A 21887-nucleotide genomic window follows, 5' to 3' on the forward strand; every position below is an offset into this window, starting at 1 on the left:
GTCCAGTAACTTTAATAGAACCCACCAGAAACACTGTCATTTCACACCTTTCAACCCCAAATCTTGCCTTTGAAAATCTGGGACAATAAACATTGCAATATGCCTTTTATAAAGAACAAAGGCAGTCTCCAGTTTCAGAGCTTGGAACCTTCAGCCATATTACAGCTCAAGTGTCCTCTCTCCTACAAATCACTGCTGCCTAGGGAAATTAATATTTCAGGTATTGAGTTCAAAATACTCAGAATACCTAGTCCAAGAGCTCACCAGGTTACATTTCACTAGAACTTAGAGAGAACAAAGGGAACAAAAGGCATCCTTGGCCTCCTGTTGCTGCACGATTATAATCTTACATAACTAAATGCAACCCAGTAACAAACTGGCAGCCCCCCAATTTTTTTCTCAGAGGAAATTATTATTCAGCTATTTCTTTTGGTCGCTTTCTCCACACAAGGAATATTTCTTCAGGCTTCTCTGGGTGGAAGTTCAATTAGTTCTCCTCTAAATCTCATTATCATTTATAGATCTGTTAATGTGTTAGTCAGGTTGGCTATCATGAAGACACAGATGTGAACAATGGTTTACTGGGGATATTTTGACACTTATCCTCTGATTTCTTTCACTACTAATCTGTGGCTATGGAAAGGGAGGGGTGGTAGAAGTGGTTTTATGTTATTATCCAATTTGTAGGTTTTGGGAACAGGTCTGTAACTGTTCAGTAGAATTCTATGTGATTTCACAGAGAAAAAGAAACGAGCCACTCCAAAAAATTTTTCCTGACCCTTTTAAAGGAACAGCAGTGCTACTGGAGGTGACAGCACTCAGGCAGTACAGGGAGAATAACACATGCTCAGTACCTACAGGAACTGACTCGTGTGCTGTGGTTAGAACAGCACCTACATCACCTATGAACTGATTGGGATGAAAGAAATATGAAGACTCCAGGCATTGCCATCTACTCACAAAATCATAATGTTACTCCCATGCGTGCCACTTCCCAGAGACAATAATCACATAAATCCTCCATTACCAACCAGCCAGGGAAAGCCCTATGGGATTCATCACCCCATCAAAACAGCACTGCAGGTGTCTGTCACAGTTTCCCTCCACTGATGGACACATCATGTTTGCTTTTAGTCATTCACAAATCTTAATGCAATATCTTCAACACAGTTCTCAGATTCTGGCAACCATGCTCCACCTGCTTTACAATATTCAAAAGCCTTTTGTGACCTTACTACCCTATTATCCTACATTTACTCAAAAAATCCAGAAAATTAGTTGAAGTACAACTTTCCAAGTGACAAAAATGAGGAAGGCAATTAAGGAAGTCATTCTGTGCCACTGTAATTACTACTGGAGCTGGGTGAACACTAATAAAACGAAAACAGGCTGTTGAGGGATATGATACATAAGAGTTGTCCAAAGTGCACAAGATGACAACAGTTCCCTACTGTATTAAAGTACGTGGTTTGAAGGCATTCACAGTGGTTCTGCTGTTTGAGCACAAATATTCTTATGCGTGTGTGTATCAATTTTCATTGCTACAAAACCAAGAGCACTTATGTGCTGGTTTTGGCTGGGATCAACAAAAGAGTATCACTTCACAATATGGTTTAGTGTGCAGGCTGGTATAGTGTTGAAGGTTGGACTTGATCCTTGAGGTCTTTTCCAACCTTAAAGACTCTGTGCTTCTATAGAATTAATTTTTTTCGTAGCAGCTGGTAAGGAACTCTGGTTTGGATCTAGGCTGAAAACAGTGCTGGTAACTCAGGGCTGTTTTTGTTAACACTGAGCAGTTCTTATGCAGAGCCAAGGCCTTTCCTGCTCCTCATCCCACCCCACCAGCAAGAGGCTGGGGGTGCACAAAGAGTTGGAAGGGGACACGGCCAGGACAGCTGACCCCAACTGACCCAAGGGATATCCCAGGCCATATGGCATCATGCTCAGCATATACAGCTGGGGAGAAGGAGGAAGAGGGGGATGTTTGGAGCGATGGTGTTTGCCTTCCCAAGTCACTGCTGTCCTGGGGATGGTTGAACACCTGCCTGCCCTTGGGAAGTGGGCAACGAATTCAGTGGTTTGCTTTGCTTGTGTTTTTTGTGCATGTGTTTTCTGCTTTACCTATTAAACTGCCTTTACCTCGACCCACAAGTTTTCTCATTTTTACCCTTTTGCTTCTCTCCTCCAGTGAGCAGTTGCACAGGGCTGAGTTGCCTGCTGGGGTTAAACCACAACAACTTACAAATTTATCTGGCTGAGGGTCCTGAGAATTTAATGATAAGTGATGCTATTAGACAACAGTAGTACAGACACTAGATGCACCATTCTGTGGAAGTTACTATTTACTTAAGAAGCACTGTATGGGACACATAGATCAATAAGCAAAGATGTGAAATATTATTATAATAATACTTCCTCATTATATACTAGAAGACATCTCCCCTCCACATTCAAAATAGCCCCTATTTCCCAAGGATAACTGTAATTCTTAATTATGAAATGATGACTTAGTCAGCACAACTGCCTTTTAAGCATAAAATACCTCCTTTACAAAGTATGTGCCTCTTTTGTGATTTCAAAGGAACTGTAAATGTAGAAGAGTGTGAACATCAACAGTCGGCAAACAGTCAAAAAGCTTTCTGATGATGAATAACCACCTTTGAAGTGCTCTACTTCAATATTGTTATTTCTGGAATTTCAAGCATGAGCTCTACAAGCAGCCAGACCACACATTTCTATTCAGTAGCAAAAGAAGTCAGTTAATTTGGTACCAAGTACGACAGGATATTATTGTTTATGCATGGCCTTTATCTCATAGTTAAGGACAAATCTGCCAAATTCCACAAGTTATTTCCTTATTAAAGGGAAGTTTAGAAATAGAGGGAGCCACAGTGTTAGTGTGCAGTTCTCTAATTTTTTTTCCATTGACATGAAAATTTCATCATTCAAAAATAGACTTCAGTACTGAATGTATTTATTAGCCTTTTGTATTTGATGACGAAGATATTAAATGGATGTCATAATACAGTAAATGCAGTTTTGACAATGGGTTCACTCACCCATTGTAGTAAATAAGAAAAGGTCCTTGTATCAAAATGGCTTAAAATTTTCAAAGAATCATCTCGAGAGGTGATTAATGTACATGATAGCTTAAAAAAAATCCTGTCATGTTCATTTTAATTTTTTAATTTTCTTCCTTAAAAAGCAATCAAAACACATTTGAATGCTGCAACACCATTGGGTGGCCCCCCTGCAAAATCACAGTGCATAAATTACAAAGAAAGCTTTTTCACAGCAAACACAGAGCTGTGCACAAATTATAATAACATCCTCTTAATCCCTAAAGCAGAGCAGAGCTAAATGCATCTTTAATATGTTCAAGAGCTGCTACTTTTTTTTTTTTTAACCATACTGCAATACTATGAGCTTAAATTTCTCTCATTGCATTGCTCCAGGCAGTGATCTCTGAACATACGTGCTTTTATCCTGTGAATATAGGTGAGAGAATAAACCAATGTCTGTTTTCCAGTCTTCAACATAAAGGCATTTGTAGTTACACGAGAATTGTGAGATATCAAACAGGCTAATGAAACCTGACTGCTCTGAAGGGGACTGGCTGAGAGCTTGGCATTCGTTTGTTAAATAAACATCTGAAGTTGTTATCTACTGCAAATGCTTTCACTTGGGGTCCAACAGTAACTTTCTTGTTACAACACTAATATTTAAAGTAATGCCAGATTGCATTGTATGTTAGCTGAGTCATAGTATTTGACTGTCATAACTATATTAATATTAATTTCAGAGACTTCTAGGCATGGAAAATATAAGCTTCTATAAATCTGATAGAAAAATATAGGTATAATTCAATGCTTGAATAAAATTTCCTAATAGATGTTCCAGTGTCCTACCACACAGTCTAACTAGAAACTGATTATCATCAATGAGAAATATCTTCCATCCCTTAATAAAATATGTACTTATCTTTCAGTGAAAATGGAGGTGGATTATAAAATACTAAAAGAATTTGTCAGATGCATTTTGTTTATGATATTGTCAATGTCTAAGGAAAAAGTAAGGTAAAAAACTGGCTTAGAAAGAGGAGGGTTGTCTCCCGTGGCATGGTTCAGAACACACAACGAGGATGGACCAAGAGGCCACTGTAACACTTTCCGTACAATTATTGGTTTCACTGATATCAATAAGGAAAGAAAGTTGAACTTTCATCTAAACTCCTGTCTCTCAAATATCCCTTCTCACTTTTGACATACTAGAGGTTTCCAAGGCGGTATCCACACCTCAGGCAATATAATAATGGAGAGCCACTTCTTCAGACACACTGGCACCTGACTAGGCTGGAAAAAAGCCCCCAACACTCCTAACAACATCAGCACGTGCATATAGCAAGAGTAAAGTTCCATGGTAGAATGGGATTTTGAAATTTTCTGGTTTCAACCTGCAGCTGAAAAGAACTAGAGAATGTAGAAGTCATCTGCACCTGGGCAACTGGACAGAATTTGAACAGCACACTTGTATACACAGCCTGGGCAGAACTGCTTAGCACCAAGCAGATTCAAGTTTCTGCTTTGGGATTAAAGCCAAACAGCAAATACAAATAGCGTGAGCACAATCAAGAACAAGTGCTTTTTAAAAAAAACCAGAATATGAATCCTTTCCTGCATAACAGATTATAAATTTGTACTTATAAATCACATATTTATTTTTTCAGGTGTTTTCTGAGGCTCATATTGAATCATATACCAACATGCAATCAAAGTTTAAAAAAAAAATCTTATTTTTAAATATGATATGAAATGCATAACAATTCCCAAGAAGAATGCCACAATATAAGTGGAACACCCACATAACTTCTTTTTTTCCATGTACACAGAGACCTATGATTAAAGTCTGAGCTCCCATGGTTTTGATGCATACAAGTATGTGTTACACACACTGTCTCAGCAGGCACTCATTATGCAGTCACAGCAAAGAAACAGTAAATGCCTCACTGAACAAGAAGGAAGGAGGAGATTTTCCACTAGTTCTGTCGAAAGGCAACAACAACTTAGAGAAAAGAGCAATTATTGCATACCCCCTTTTCATCCATGATTTGGGATAAAACTATTTACTGATAATAAATAGCTAAAACAGTACTTCAGCTAAAAATCATTTCTGGAAGCTATAAGCCTCAAGAATTCCTCACCATTCAAAGAGTAACTACACAAGTATATAAGATTAACTAAGTAATGTAAAACCTGAGTAAATTATTAATTGAACTTAAAACAGAAACAATAACCTGCCCTTTAATATTTTGGAGGCAAACGATATATGTTCAATTAGTCAGATGCACACTCACTGAAAGCTTGAGTTACTCCAGGAGATGTGGTGTCATTCTTTATAGTATTTTTGTTCTAATGTCAATTAACCCATTGGTTTCAGATACATTAAATAATACAGATTATGTCAATATGCACACTTAAAGAAGGTTACTTCTAAAATATGTCCTCAATTCTTTGTCCAAAGCCTACTGCATACACTGCCTTTAAGACATTGTCCCAAAGTCATTATTCCATCTCTCTTGTAGCCCTTTTAGGTACTGGAAGGTGCTATAAGGTCTCACTGGGGTCTTCACTCTAGGCTGAACAAACTCAACTGTCTCAGCCTGTCTTCTCAGGAGAGGTGTTCCAGCCCTCTGAGCATCTTTATGGACTCTGGACTCAATTCAACAGTTCCACATCCTTCTATACTGGAGGCCCCAGGGCTGGATGCAGTGCTTGGTGTCAGGAACATGGAGCAGAGGGGGAGAATCACCTCCCTCAAGCTGCTGGTCACACATTCCTGTGATGCAGCCCAGGGCACGTTGGCTTTCTGAAAGGCTGCAAGTGCACGTGGCTGGCTCATGCCCAGCCCCTCATCCACCAACACACTCAGGTCCTTCCCCTCAGGGTTGGTCTCAGTCCATTATCTGCCTACCCCTACTTTTGCCTCAGATTGCTCCAATCAAGGTGCAGCTGCTCACCAAGGAGAGACTGAGGGTGCATTTTCAAAGACTTGCCCTCTCTCATTTTAACCAGAAATTTCAAACTTGACAAAAAATCCTCTTACCGGCCTACAATGAGTTCTGGTTTGAAGAAATCTGACCAATAAAATACCTGGAGTAGTTTTAAAAAGACATTATGGTGACATACTATGGTTAGGACTGTACATCATGCTTTGGTATCTACAGGCAAACCCTACTGACATAAGTGAATGTCATTGATCTATACCTGAGGGAAGAATTTATTTTTAAGAATGCAAATACAGGTTACATATTTAAATTAATGAAGCATGTAATGTAGGTCAAAGACAAATTGGACAGAATTTTTTTTAGTAGTTTTAATGCTATCTGTAGCAGTTTTCACACATACTTAAATTAGTCTGTAGGCATTTTGAAGGTTAAAGAACAATGAACTTTGAGAACATAATCATGAAGTTCAACGTGAAGAACAACTTAAATCATATGCTGGAAGGGTGGCATTTCAATTTTGCCAGAGGCAAGGCAAAAAGCATAAAAACAACTGTGTTAAATGGAAACTTGTTAAGTAAAAATGCAGGTAAGAAAGAAATGCTGGCCAGCACCCCAGAAATGTCCTCTACAGTTATTATTATACACTGATTGTTCCGTAAGTTCTTCCACTTCCATCTCAACATTACTAGAGCCTTACAGGCGGAACTAAGACAAATACTCCCTCAGAAAAATAGAAGCTGGAATTGCACTACTGTGTCACTGAGCCAAATTCTGAAACTCCAGCTACTAAGTTTTAGACTGGTATATGGCCAGGCTTCAGCCCAGCCATGGGAAAGAGGCCCTATATTCAGTGTACAGCCAGTGTGATACCAGAAGTGCCAAAACTTATGTGAAGTTTCCACTCTGAACATGTACATTAAGTCAAGCATTTAAATAACTTCATTAGTAGTTTTAGGATAACATTTTTAACAGATCCAGCTAGATAGAAAATATCTAGCATATCTAATTCCCCTCTAGCCTTTTTTTCCTTGTGGTGGTTGAAATTTGCCCACTTTGTTGCTAGAAGGATTTGCACAGCCGGTCTAAGGCATAAAACCCTCACATATCAGAACTATGGGCTTTTTGCTGACTGTTGTTGATGGCTTAAATTTTCTGTTGAGTAGAAAACCCAAGTCTTCCTCTTATTACCAGTATAATTGCAGAATTATTTCCTATTATCAGGCAGTTTTGACTCGGCCTAGCAAAGACTATGGCATGTACATAGTCTTAAGCACTAAAGACTTAAAATCTTCATTTATTTAAATTAAGGACTTTACTAAATGTGGATGGATCACAGTCACAGACTAGTTCACAGTTTCAGGATCAATTTGGGCCACATCTATACAACAACATGACATCAGATTTTTTTTTGTCAGATTATACAACACCTAGAGTTGAATTTTAGTGTGTACACATACAAAGACAAGGAACATTCCTCAAAACAGGGATTTGTCCTACTAGTTCTTCAGTATTATGGGTATGTAACAGATATGTATTTTTATCACACAAATTTGATTATGAAATGTATATAGGTAGACATACAAAAGAAATTTAGCCAGTATTGGACTAAATATTACAGAGCTTGCTCATGTAGACTATTTGCAAGAATAAATCAAGGAAGACTTGGCTCATTATTTGTAAACATATTCAATACCTACAGTAGAGAAAGACCAGAAATACTGAATATTCTAAAGCAAATCTATCCTAGCTCTGTAATGAAATTTTAAATTTCTAAGCAGCTAAGGACTGTCAAATGGAAAGAACATAATAAAATTATTAGTTTGTTTCAAGGCGATTAAATTTACATAAAGACTGTGGCTTTGATTAAATGCTAGGGGGAGGGAAGAATAGTGCAAAATACAGAAAGACCTAAGTCTCATCTGATTTTGTCAGTTTTAGACTTCATCCTTACACATTCAGTTATAGTAGTAGTAAAACCTGGGTGTTTTTCATCACTGAAATATGGAACAGTTGTAAATGAAATATATTTGGACTCTGACTGTGTACAAGTTTAATTTTGAAAATCAAATCAGGAAAAAAATTAAATAGAAACAGTAGCTTTAGAAGTGCATTTTTTTGTCTATTCTTTTGTAGGTGGCTTGCTCAAATAACATCAACACTACCAACAGACAAAATTCCAAGAACTGGAAGATTGCTTCCATGGTCCACATACTATTCATTAAGATGGCTGAGGCTTTCTTATGAAGTATGTTTCTCAAAGAAGTTCAGTTTACAAACTGCAGGAGAACTCTAACATTCTGAATTTAAGTGAGTAAAAAGAAGGGAGTGGAGCACAATCTAAGAAAAATACACCAATAATATGTAAAATATATAATACTATGAAATCACAAATTATTATCAAAATAAGGAATCTGAAAATCTTGTTTTGATTAAACAAAGCAAAACCTTCTGAATTATTTGGCTCAATGAGGAAAAAAATGTTTCAAAGTCCTTTAAAAGGTACTAATAAAACCCATTATTACCACTTAAGAATGATACTGGAAGAGAAGAGGATGCAGCATCAGCATATCATCCACCTATTAGTCTAGGTTGCTTTATTCACTGTCAAAGTACTAATTTTGCTGCCATGTTTGAAAAAGAGTGTTTTACTACATGTACTTATGCAAATATGCAGCCCAAGTCCCACCAAGTGCCTTGCATAGATTCCCACCAAAATATGAGCCCTGCTAATGCTCTGCAGGTTTTGCAAGGTAACATCACATCCACTCATCTCCCGAAGACATCCCACTGCTCACTTCCCGACATTCCAAATTTACTGTGAGCCATTTACAGAGATCAAAGGTGGCTGCATCATGCCAAAAGAACTGTATTTTCACATTAAGGAAAATCTCTCACCAGAAACTGTGACTGGTATATAAATGATGTACTTAAAGTGCCTTATTAGTCAGCTATAAGCACTTGCCTACTTGCAATTCAGTAGCTACTTCAGGTAATTTATGAGGACAATACTGAATAGATTCTGTTTCTCTTTCCACTGAAACATCTAAACTTCTAATTTTGAATTTAAATGCTGACTTACCAATTCATGATCTTCAAATCATGACAGAGATGCTTTAAAATGATTTTATTAAAACACATTTTACAAGATAGCCTGCTTTGATTTGTGAGATAGATAACCTAAAAAGTGCTTTCTGTGTTTCCAAAGGGTGTAAAACAAGATGATCTTCATTCTTTGATGCTGTCACAAAGAACATAAAGAAAATTCCAGCAAGATACTATAATTAAACAAATATGAGCAAGTAAATCTCTACAGTGACTTGTATAAAACCAACAGTATTTCCTTTTTGCTGCAGTTACAGCTTCTAGTAAGGCCACCATTCATCAGCTGAAGGTCTCTCCAACAAGAATCTCAGCTAACAAATTAATAAAACACTGGACCTTGTTTTCATACAATATGAGGGTAATGAGAGCAGTATCAGTTATTTTTTCCTTTTTACCCTTACAGGCACAAACAGCATTGGAAGCACCAGTCAGATTTAGACCACATGTTGGTTCCACAACTGCCACCAATAAATACTTGATTCCAAAACCCCTAATATTAACTTGCTGGTATGAGCAGCTCCAGATCTTCAACTGGGGGCCATATGTGCAGGATGTCTTAGTACTAAAAAAGCCTCAACATAGTCTGTTGAACCAGCACGTTTTGATTACTATTACAGCTGGATCTTTATGTGCTAATTAGTTTCACAAATTCAACATTTGCCCATTACAGCAGATTCCTACATAGAACAAATAACAAAAGTCACAGGCAGAGCAATTAGTTTTGGTTTTCTTGGCTTTTTACTGCTGGACTACCCACAATCTCTTTTTCTTGTTTTCAGATAAGTCTATTGTCTTTGAACAGGTTATTTTTAAGAATTTGGTAAAAAATCGTAAGAATTAATTAAACTTTAATACTTTGACACACCATTCCATGTTACAAATGCTACACACAACTGTATGGGTAGATGGCTACATGCACCACTGCTTAATGAGTTATACACAGTTGTACCACAATTGACAGCCTCTCGAGGGTGCAGCCAGCTCAGACAGACCCACCGTGCCTGACCAGCACACTGATCTCATCCAGGTGGGCCCCTCTCACTTCTCAGTTCCAAAGATGGGACTTCAGGCTGGCTGGACACAAGACAGAAGCAAAGAACACAGCTTTGCTTGCTTGGAAACATACTTAACTAGCAAATCCTACTTAAACAAACAAACCAACCTCCTCAAAAACCCCACAACTTCATGTGACTAAGACACTGCGTTAGGAAGATGCACCCCAAGACCTTCTTTTCCTTTTTTGTACCTCCCTTGAGATAAAAGGCCATCATTTCTGGGATAAAGCCACTTGTCTTCTAGTGCCCTCCTTTTCTATCTGTATATTAGCATAGGTCATCTCAGAAAAATATGAGTGTTGAAAATACGTTAATTAATGGTTATACGACAGTTTCATAATTAGGTGTTGAAGGATATCTAAGGACTATGAAAGACCCTGTTATCATTTTTCAGTTAGATCTAATTTCTGTTATCTCCTTTCTTGTGGTTAGTCACCAGGTTCTAGCCCCAAAACTATTCTGCTGAGCACTGCTATCTACTTTTTTTGCTCTGTGTTTTAAAATAATCCACTTCAGCTCAGGTCTAGACTGCCACCATCAGCATTGCTACATCTCCCATTAGGAAGCTACAGCAATGATTTATTATTCAATGACAGCACTGTGGCAGAAGTGCTGGCGTTATGCTTCTTAATATCTATTAAGAGTTCAATAAAACAATCTGCTGAAGATCTTTTTGTTTCTCTGATGTGCTGAGACATTTTCTACAGATAACACAGCAGATCACACAGGAGAAAGTATGAATCTCAGTAGGAAACTTGTATGCTTTATTTCAAATCTGTCAACATTTTTCATGTATCTCCAAAGAAACTATTCATTGCAGTTTCCTCCCACAAATTCTCCAAATTAAATATGCTTAATACAGAAAATACATTCTAAAGGCTTTGAATGGAAAAAAAATGCAAGTATTAACAAAGTTAGAAAAGCATGTAAGGTTTGTCTACATCTTCTTTCACTCTGCATAAAATAGTGTGCTAAACTAAGGACATAATTCCAATGGAGGCACATAAACATTGGCATATCAGTCTGCATTCTATATACAGCTCATATACTGTACATGGGCCTAGGAGGCTTCTACCCTCAGGGCATATATATTCATAGTTTGCAGCAGCATAAAACACATTAATCAGGTACTACAGACATCATACTCTGATCTAGAAGCCACAGAAGTACTCATGAGGAAATGCACATTTCTGTCATCCAGGCAGTAACTATAAAAGATGAAATTATCATTCAGCAGTAGGGAAATTCACGATCACAGAACTTAGGACTTCACAGGAGTAAGAGCTACAGCTTTGAACTCAAAGCTGTCTGTCAGCTTTACTACACTCAGAAAAAGAAAATGCAAGAAATACAAGAAAGCCAGTGAAAATAAAAAAACTTAAGCTCCAAATTCTACCCTTTTTAGGTCCAGCTATAATTTTCATGCATCCCAATCAGCCATATGAAAAGAACCCACAACAATCCCAGGAATGAGAATTTTTCTTTGAATATTCATCAGATGTTTGTCATCATAGAAAGCATCTGTGCTTTCTCATTAAAGGAACATCTTTTTACTTACAGATATGTCTTCAAAATGAAAGGGAGTTTTCAGATACAAGTGACTTACAATATAGTGCTATTACTGTTTTGTGACTTGCAGAGTCACAGTTTTCTGTACCTCAACTTTCCCATGTGTGAAATGAAACCAGTAAAAGATATTCTGCCCAGATAGCAGAAGTGTTATCCTGTGAATAACCTGTAATTTAGAATTCTCAAATTCAGAATTCTAAACACAGTTTGAGCTCATGGACAAGGACTGCAATCTAAATAAAAGAGCACTATAATATTCTAATTTTATAGCAATGACCAGCCAACCCACAAATATAACTGTCACCATGCAAGTTTTGTTCAAAAAATTAAGAGTAAAAATCCCCCTTTAGGTATGGGAGCATCATTAAAGACTACCAGCAGTTCATTGAGGAATCAGTCACAATACAAGTCAGTTGTATCAACTGTTTCAATTTTAAAGAAATCCTCAAGATTTGTGGGGAATCAACCATAATATTTCTTTATTCTTTGACTATTTTAACATAAGAATTTTTAAAACATTTTAGTAACATGTTTCTCTTTAATTATTTATTCTGCTTGCTCTACTCCTTAGCTCATGCATCTTCCAAGAGGGCTATACACCAGTCTGCATTTATATTTTACACATTTAAGTGCACTGTGACAGGCAAAACTTAGTGGGAATTGGGAGATTCTCCCTCTTACACAGGCAAGATGCTGGTGATCACCAGAATCTTGCTTATGTGCAAGGCAGGAGCTTCCAGCTCCAAGCAGGATCAGAGCTCAGCAGGAGCTGGCAGCAGCTGCTTCTCACAGATGCCTCTTCCCAAGGAGGCACAGCCCCCAGCTCTGAGCTGCTGGCCCTCAGCAGGCTCTGCCCTGTGCCCCTCACACAGCACCTGCTTACACAGCACCTCTCATACCTGTGTGGGAGGCTGGTAATCCCTGCTGTACTGCTTTGCAGTGGAAATTATATTTTAAGCTTAATTTCCTTGTGACCAAGCAATTATCACTACAAGCCAGGAGACAAGCAGAGAACTCTTTTAGTCTAGGATTTAGCAACCTTGAAACCATCACAGCTCCCTCTCATGCAACCTCCTCTCCTCTTTCAATATAATACTTCTAAATTAGTGATGAACCATCCAGAAGAAAACACTTAATTCTCTTCTTATTCCTAATAACCCAGTAACCACAATGCTTTTCTTTCCTTATTTATTTATTTATTTATTTATTTATTTTAGGTGCCTACAGCTCTATAGGCAACACAAAAATCATTTCTGGAACTCTGACACCAGGAATTTTCAGCTGAGAGATCCTGGATAAAGCACAGTTTGCCAACAGCTAAGCCATTTTTCTTTATTTGATCATCACTTTTCACAGTAACAGCCAATTTGTCACTAAACAAACAAAGTACCTGTGCACTGAGTTTTGCAGTGACAGCAGTGATGTTCTGAATCCAGAAACAGAGAGTCTCTTGAACTGCAGTATTTTTTTCAGTTTAAATCCTTTTTTAAATTATTATTTTGCACTTTGCTTGACTACAACCACATGGGAATAGTGCAGTGCAGTAGCTGATGTTTAGCTTAATACATTGATTTGGGATATTTCTCTCTCTTTCACATGTACATATATAATAAATGAAAAGACCTGAGAATGATGATTGGGTGGGACAAAAATATTAGAAAAGGGCTCATAAATTTACTTTTTTCTTAATTTGCACTTACTTTCCAAGGGAACAGAGCATATCAGGATTCTTAAAAAAATCATCCACCATTGTTATACATTTTAGCGGATTCGTGATGTGAAATACAACTAAACAGTTCACACTAAAGCCGACTCAGATGGCTCAGACATACTGAGCACAGTATTCTACAAACAGTTTTCCAGACTGTGATACACACACATGTAGATTATACACGAGATGTGCTTTTAAAACCTTCTGTTACTGGCGGCTTTCTTTTAATGGCCATCAGGTTTTCTCATTCTTCCCATTTTCAATAGCAACACTTTAATTACCCAAGGCCAGCTATGTTGTGCCAAATAGTTACCCAGATGAGTATGAAAGCAAAATGACAACACTGCACAGAGAATATAACAGGGAAGTTGCAATCACAAGGAATTAAGTATTTAAATTGCTGAAAATTATGGTTTCTAACATAGCTAAGACAGATATTCACAAAATAGATAAGCAATCAAGATTTCTTAAGTTGTTTTTGTGGTTTTTTCTTTAAATTTCTTTAGAAAACTCGAAATATTTTGACCAATTTCTTCAGAGCTGTCAGAAGCTCAGCAGCACATACACTGATCCCTGCATAGAGTCTCCCATCTTCAGCTTATGGAACAACTTCAATTCAAATTGCAAGAATTAGAAAAACTACTAGAGAGCACGATATATATTAATAAAAATGTTAAGACTCACTCAGATGAAGAACTGAAAAATCACCCCTACCTAAAGAAAAAGAAATGTATATGATCCTACAACAGTGAAGTAAAAAATTTTTCCCAGTGATTCTGAAAAAAAATTGCAAAGGTAAGAGCTCATTATTAACAAGCTGAAGATTACTTATGGTTTGTTGCTCCTCCAGATTGGCTAAAAATTGATGTGTTGCAGAATAACTTTGGAGTGGGGAAGCATCCACTCTGTGAAAACACACCAGTACTCAGCAGCTACTTGTTTATTCTCTTGTTTCTGAAGCTGCAGAGGAAATTACTACCTGCCTGTGGTAACTGGCAATTAGAAGCAAAAAAATTAGCTAAAATAACTGTTACCTTACTAAAATGGAAGTAGGCATTTAACAAAACAAACAGAATAAACTACAGCAATGAGTTCCTTAGGATGCCCAGTTTCTTTATGCAGAACACACCGTATGGGTGACAATGTTTCTGGTAGCTTGTGATATATTGTACAACCATTTTAAACAGCGATACAATATTTCACAGATGATAAATAAGTAAATACTGTGGTGGCTTCGCAGTCCTGCTCTTTCTCATTAACACGACTCCATAGTTTCTGAGGTTAAAAACTGTTGTGGCTTTAGATTTTAAGGACTGGACATAGAAATAAATTATATGTGGGAATCAAAAGTTGCAAAACTTTGTTACACTTCATTTGCCCTGTGCCCTTTTCACAGGCACTAACAACACTGGAGGCTCTACTGTCTTCAATGCTGCCAAAATTGATACATCAGACTTCAAGTAGGTTTAAATATTTATATCTAGAACTGCTATTTTCAGGCTTTGAACAGATTTAACTGCATTTATTTTTAACTCTGGTGAATTCTATGCACACTTTGAATTCAAGTATGCCAGATGTTTAAATGCCACAGAGGATTATTATTACTCATTTACTTACATATTCCTCATGTAAGCAGATGCTAACAAGAAAGTAAAGACACTTCCAGAGAGGGGCCACACGGTCCTGACTCCCTCTTTCTTTACAAATAATCTGTAGGATTGGGACAGTGGGTATCATGCTGCCTTTCAACTTAACCTTTACTCTCAATAAAACACTAACTGCAAAAGATTCACAACTCCTCTTTATCCAGAACACCTGCTCTTCCTTTGCTATCAGGTATCTCAGAGACATAAGGTTTCTTCTCCCAAAACCAGCTTTTCTCTGTTTTCCTCATGATTAAATCCCTATTGCCCTCTACCCCAAAGAAGAACTGGCATGTGTTCTTGATTTTGGGTATGAAGACAAAACGTTTATCGAATGATCACACAGTGTAGTCCTCCACATTAATTATGTGGCTCTTCAGACCATCTGGTTAAATTCTTTTTGCTCAATCTCAGTATGCTTGAGAAGCAAGACTTGCTGTTACCCCACAGGTGTTTGAATTTATGGGCTAACGAAACAATGCAGGAGCTGCAGCAGAGTTGTAGTAATGGTAGTAAAGTGGGACTAGGATTGGAGCTGGGAGTAGGAAAGCAAATTAGATCTAAATTAAGCATGTAGTAAATGAAGCTCTATACACACAACAGCAGTTCTTTGTTACCTAAATAAAGCACAACTGTGCCACAGACTATTGCACTGCACAGCATGTCAGCATCCTCCCTCCCTTTAATGTACAGTAATTCAGTTACCTACATGAGATACTTCCAAGTTGATTTTTCCATTAAATGACAGTTCGTGCTACTAACATAATCTGTTGTCCCTGTTCTCATCATCACTATTTCTGACCTGGTATGGAAACAACGCCGTCTCCCAGAAGCAGAGCAATTGGTTTAAGGCAGGCCGAGGGAGGGTGTTTGGAAAGGGGCAGTGCCGGTGTCAGCCCCGGGCTCGGGACCCGGGACTGTTCGGTGGGTCCGGGCGCCACCCAGGGACAGCCGGGACAGGCTGCAGGGTGTTTTACTGAGTTTCTTTGCAACGAAGGGGATATAAGCCCTCAGTTCACACCTACTTTGATAATTAAGACATGCTCAGATTGGGCATAAAATCGACTTAAATTATATTTTTTATATTTCTGCTTGCTGACGGATTAGAAATAAGGCTCGTTTGACATCTTTATTAATGATTAAAACACAATATGGAGTACTGCAGGGTACACTTAGATTAACACTGTAGAAATAACTGATGGCAGACTGCTTTCTCTTGGCAAGTATGCCTAAGGAAATGTAACCCTTCATCTAAGTAGGCACATGTGAATAAAATATAATGTATTTGCTAATGGGGACAATAAGGAAGTGGAAAATCAAGCCACTTGACAATCAAGAGAGCATTTAAGTCCAATATATGCAAAAAGTTCCTGAAAACAACCAAACCAACCAACCAACCAAAAAAAAAAAAAACAAAACACAAACAAAAACCCCAAACAAACAAACAAAAACAGAAGGTATGAGATAGTGTACCTCAAAACATACGATGTACCTAAAATTTCAATACATACATATATAAGAAAAAAATATATAAAACTAATAATAACATACAGTTATTACTGCAGTGAAACCCACAAAAGTCCCTAAAGTAATATTAGGAATATTAGTATTATTAGGAAGACCAAGCCAGAAGTTAACTATTTTTAAATCTTATGCAGAATGCCAAAAGCAGTTTTAACAAACTGTATCAGCTACAAGTGACATCTTTCTTAAATTCTTTAATAATATTCTTCCCAGTAATATAACAACCTACTCATTGGTACCTTCTCTAACACAGACTATACAGACACTAAGAATCTGAAACAAATCAAACAAAAATGACAAAAAAATGTCTGAAAACACAACTCAGAAAAACCTTCCCACTGAAAAGCCCTGATATGGAGGCATTTCTCTCAGGGAAGATGCTCAGAGAAGAAGATAATTCAGAGGAAAACTGCATTTGCCATTTCTATTAGTGTTTTATCAATAGTCAAAAAGTAGTGTTTTAGTTATAAAAGAACGTAAGGTCCAGTCAGAAAATGCATTTGCTTCTGCTCATGAATCCCTTTTTGTAGTTCTTGTCAGGAATATCTTTTGTAGTTAAATTCAAAATGGTGAGGCAATTCATTTTCTCTTCTTCCTTTAAGTGTCTCCTGATTAGATGGAATGAAAAGGTACTTAGCCAAACACAGTAGAAATTGTTGAAGAATTCCTAAGCATTGTAACTGTCATATAAAGTAGATTTTACTAAGGAAGTTGTTCATATTTTACTCTAGTAGTGCAAACTTTCCAGCTCTAAATGATTTTTTAAAACTTGCAGTAATACCTTGCATCTGAAAACAGATTAAAACCTGAAATAATTATAAAACTGGACAGACAGCAACAATTAGATGAAGTAAGGAAACCTAGTCCCTTTATAGCAGGAGTGCAGATTAATTTAAAAGTAGTTTTCAGCATTTCAGAGGGCATGAACCCTGCTTATGGACTCATGGCCATAAAAAGGTGTTTATCAGTCTTATCTTTAAAAATGTTTTATGCAGCCACATACTGCAGAGTTGCCTGTGGATTGGACATAATAATCAGCAGGGGAAGGAGAGCTCATTACTACAAGCTCTCCTTCCCCTGCAGATTACCTCAGCATGGAGCCACGTATCTCAATCAAAAAAGATTGCTACAGAGAGCTACACAAGATGTTTCTAAATCAGCTAGCTTGGTGCTCAGCCTATAGCTACAACCTTCTTTTAACCTTCAGAAAAGCAGAAAGACCGGGATGGTCTCTGAATATTAGCAACCTATAAGTTTGGAAATCAATCACTAAGCAGATAAAAACTCACCAGCAGACCTGGCCTGTCCCATGCTCACACAACCAATGCCCAGTTCAAATACATGGAAAATTCAGCAGCAAGATCTAATGGAAAAGGGACAAGGCAGGACATTGCATGTGTTGGGAGTAATAAAGGTTTAGGGATGTCTAGCACATTGTGTAGTACCAAGAACATTTACTGGGGAAAAAAAAAAGCGCACATATTGTTTCCTTATATACATATCTAGCTGCCTTAAATAACACAGAAAAATAAGCATAGCTGCAGGAAGCAAAAACATTTGCCTATCAGAAAATTTTGGACCCTACTTACATAAGATCTCCAAATCATAACATCAGTGTTTAGAAAACCCTTTAACTGCAATGTAATATTCTGAAGAGAAACAACAACGTTTGCTCCTTGTCCCCAGCAAGTAAGAAAATCAGGCACTTGGGGAAATTTTAGAGGACTAAAGGTGCCATGAATGTAGAGACTGGAATGCAACATGAATATCACTGAAATGACATTCTAAATACACAGACTCACCCGGGTATTACGTACGTCCTATTTATTTCTGAGATAAATTATCATAAATAAATTATTCAAAAAGCCCAGTAATTGGCAATGAAAGGGAAGACAAAAACTCATCTATGATGGAAGCTTAGGAGTTCAGCTCCCCTGTTAATAAGATCCCTGTTGCTACTTTGCATCACATCTTGTCTGTCTGGGTGCGTGGGAATTGCTGACTCTTTATTCCACTGCACACCTGCAAAGTTGTACAGACCAGGTGTGCAGCCTCAGGTGCATCCTCAGTGCAGTGTGACTAAACAATTGTCCCTTTACCAAAAATTCACACCTATGTGCTTCAAAAAAGTTAATGTCTCCAAAAATTAGAAGCTCTTTCATTTGGCTATAAGAACAACATGAAGCTGGTTTTCCAGCAAATATTGAAGCTTCAGAAAGTATAATATCAGAATGAGAGACAGAGTAAAATTAAGGCAAAGGGGGCAAAACACAGAAGGTTGGTAGAAATCTTTAAGATGGAACTGCTGCCAAAAGAATAGTCACAGCATCACATTTCACATTGTTTAAAATGTAGTAAAATGCAATGTATGTGCATTTGTCAACACAGTCCAGCTTCTTGTGAATGTCAACTATTAAACAGTGACCACTCATTACAAATAATTGTATTGAATTGTATTTCGTGGCTTATTACCAGCTGAAATTTCAGTGTTGACCTCCATATCCTGGAACATCCTGCACTGCATCTGTCCCTGCTTCTGAAACAAACTGCAGCTGATCAAGTCCCTTGACCTGATTTTGACCCAAGATATCCCAGCCCCTATTGCTGTGCACTGAGTCCTGTAAAATCAGCTACTAAGTGGATGTGACAAGCAACACAGCAATGCTTGCCTATCTAGATGAGATCAGACCTACCTCCTTAAAAATGGTGTACCAGGCATTGTTTTAGCTCCTCAGAAAGCAGTAACGCATTCTGTAATGGGAATTACGCAGTCTTTATTCTATCAAAATTAAACTTAGGGACATGCTAAGAAGAGCTAATACAGAAACACTGAAAGGAAGTATATGTTACAGGAGTACATACACAAGTTGCAGAATTTCCTGTTGCTGAGATTATAATCATGTGAGGTACTGCACCAAGAGTAGATAATTTGGGATTGGTGTTAGCACTTGAAAGCCACAATGACTAAGAAGCAATTATGTGCATCTAAGATGATAAGCATAAGATGATCATCTGCTAAGATCAGAATGAATTTTCTTCATCACATTCAGTGCTGTACACTTCAAATCATTATCTTCTATCCTGAGAAAACCTACGAAAGTCAGTTTACCACTCATCACACAAAAGGTTGAACACAAACACAAAGACTGCTAATTTTAGGGCCTTATTTAGGTGCTGCTAGAAATTGTTTTTAAATCTTCTGGTGAGTATCACAATATGTGGGGACAAGGTTTCTACAAAACAAGTAAGCTAGTTTTGTGACAGGAGATTTTAAGCATAATATTTATTCACCTTTGGCAGAAGCAAACAAGACTTCTGCTATTTACATTTTATTTAGAACTCTCAGATTTGAGATTTTAAGTACCTTGGAGGTTTTTCCTTAAATCAAGAAAAAAAAATCTATTTTATTTATGTGATGAAACACGATACAAAATCCTGCTGTAAGTTACATGTAAGCTACTTATACAACATGAAAATATTTTGGCCTATATTTTCCCCAAAATAAATAAACCTCACATGAACTAGAATTATATAGTGGAAAAATACCCAAAGCAAATACCAAAACCCCCATGAAAGCTTATTACTTACTTGCAACTCTAAACAAATTCAACAGGTTCTTCAACTAACCATAAACATCTAGTAAGATGGAAATAGCATAAAGCCAAAAAAACCCCATTCAAAATAATAACCCTGTGAAAGCTACAGTGACTTCAAATTCACGTCATCTATTAATTTATCTGCTTATTATGGTGTTATATAAAGGACTGGAATTACTCCATTTGGAACATTTTGAACAAAATATTGGAAATATTCAGGGGAAAAAAGGGATAATGAAGCAGAAATTTCAGAAAATGGTAATAAGAAAAACTATGTCTCAACAGTTAAAGTCTATCAGCCATGAAACACTTCAGAACACAAAACATTCACTGAATGTATACTTAAAGTGTACAAAACTGGCTCTCAGAAAAGCTACGTGAAGGACTTATCATCAGAAAAGAATCATCTAACCCTGCAGTTACAGAATACTAAGGTTACAGGTGAAGTTTTACCGATAAATACCTGTTATTCACAAAGTCACAGATCTGGACAAAAAACATCATTAATCTTACCTTTTGCTGTATGAAGTTTCTCTGCCCTTCTTAAAGGAACAGCCCACCTCTCTTCCAGCACGTCACTTTTCTCTTTCCATCTCTGAGTTCCTGTTAAAGTAATTTTGAGATTTCTCATGGTTGAAAAATGTGGTTCAACAGAGCAAAGGACAAAACAAAGGTCATCATCACCCATCCCTTTGTAAATATTACCATTTTTTCTTTTCCTTCTCTCCTAGTTTTCCTCCTTTTTTCTCTTGCCTGTCTCTCCTAACTGCTACTGCAAACTCACTCCTTTTGGTCAATGTTCTCCCCTCCCCACCTTCTTACTTGCAGATGCTGCATGCGCGGAAAAGCTCCCCAAATACTTCTCACATTTATAGCCCTCAGCTGTTATATATGGCTCTCCAGGAAAGATGGCCTCTCCTGTGATTTCTATTTGGATACAGATATATCTGGTTTTTTTTTTTTATCTTCTATACCTGCAGAAATTCAAGCAGGGCTCAACTCTTCAACTTGCTGCATCAGTAGCCATTGTCAGTATTAGTGTCTGCCTGAATGAGGTCACTTTTTATTTGTATACACTGGAAACTGACTTTGTAAAAACACGTGTTTACCGACATAGAATATATATATTGGTTGCCCATTAAAACCGAGCACACAGAGAATAGCAAATCTATTTTAACCCCCTTCATATCCAAATTATCCTTTACTGTAAGGTCTCTGATTTTTACTGTGCTCACTAGGCCTTCACACATCGCTCCCTGCTGCCACAACGGGACCGGCACAGACAAAACCTGTTTTCAGTAAGTAGCCTCGTTGCTCAAAATATTTGTATTAGAAAGGCAAAGCCCTGATGCCGAACACACAACTGAACAGCCACAGGACACAGACGAGATGCTCCTCAAGCAGCAGGGCCGGATGAGAGCACTTGGGAAAATTCTCTCCCAAACCAACCAGGGGCTAAAGAAAGCGGGGAGGAAAAGCGGCCGGCCCGTGACCCCACCCGGCCTCCAGGGACATCCGAGAGCCCGCAGAGACGGGGAACACGCGGTGCCCCGGGCGGGACCCGCAGCACCGCCGGGCCCGGCAACCCGCCCCCGGGGCCGCCTCCGCCTCCCGCCCGCCCGCACCCACCGTCCCGCCGCGGCCCCGGCGAGCGCAGCGGAGGGCGCGGAGCTGCCGCCCCAG

General features: G+C 38.0%; 1 protein-coding gene and 1 long non-coding RNA gene across 2 annotated transcripts in view; one reads left to right on the forward strand and one right to left on the reverse strand.

Annotated features, from left to right (window-relative positions):
- The window catches only part of LOC113948019, a 130039-nt gene extending 108245 nt beyond the window's left edge, over nt 1-21794 (reverse strand). The window contains exon 1 of the long non-coding RNA XR_003527957.1: nt 20718-21794. This is a non-coding gene — a long non-coding RNA (uncharacterized LOC113948019). The remainder of the gene's footprint in view (nt 1-20717) is intronic.
- Nucleotides 21790-21887, forward strand: part of LOC113948018 (uncharacterized protein CXorf40 homolog) — a 2635-nt gene continuing 2537 nt past the window's right edge. Inside the window, exon 1 of the mRNA XM_027645237.1 lies at nt 21790-21883. The gene's annotated coding sequence lies outside the window, so the exon portion shown is untranslated. The remainder of the gene's footprint in view (nt 21884-21887) is intronic.

The sequence above is a fragment of the Corapipo altera genome, unplaced genomic scaffold (genome assembly GCF_003945725.1).
Source record: "Corapipo altera isolate COAL_440 unplaced genomic scaffold, ASM394572v1 65, whole genome shotgun sequence".
NCBI classification, from domain to species: Eukaryota; Metazoa; Chordata; class Aves; order Passeriformes; family Pipridae; genus Corapipo; species Corapipo altera.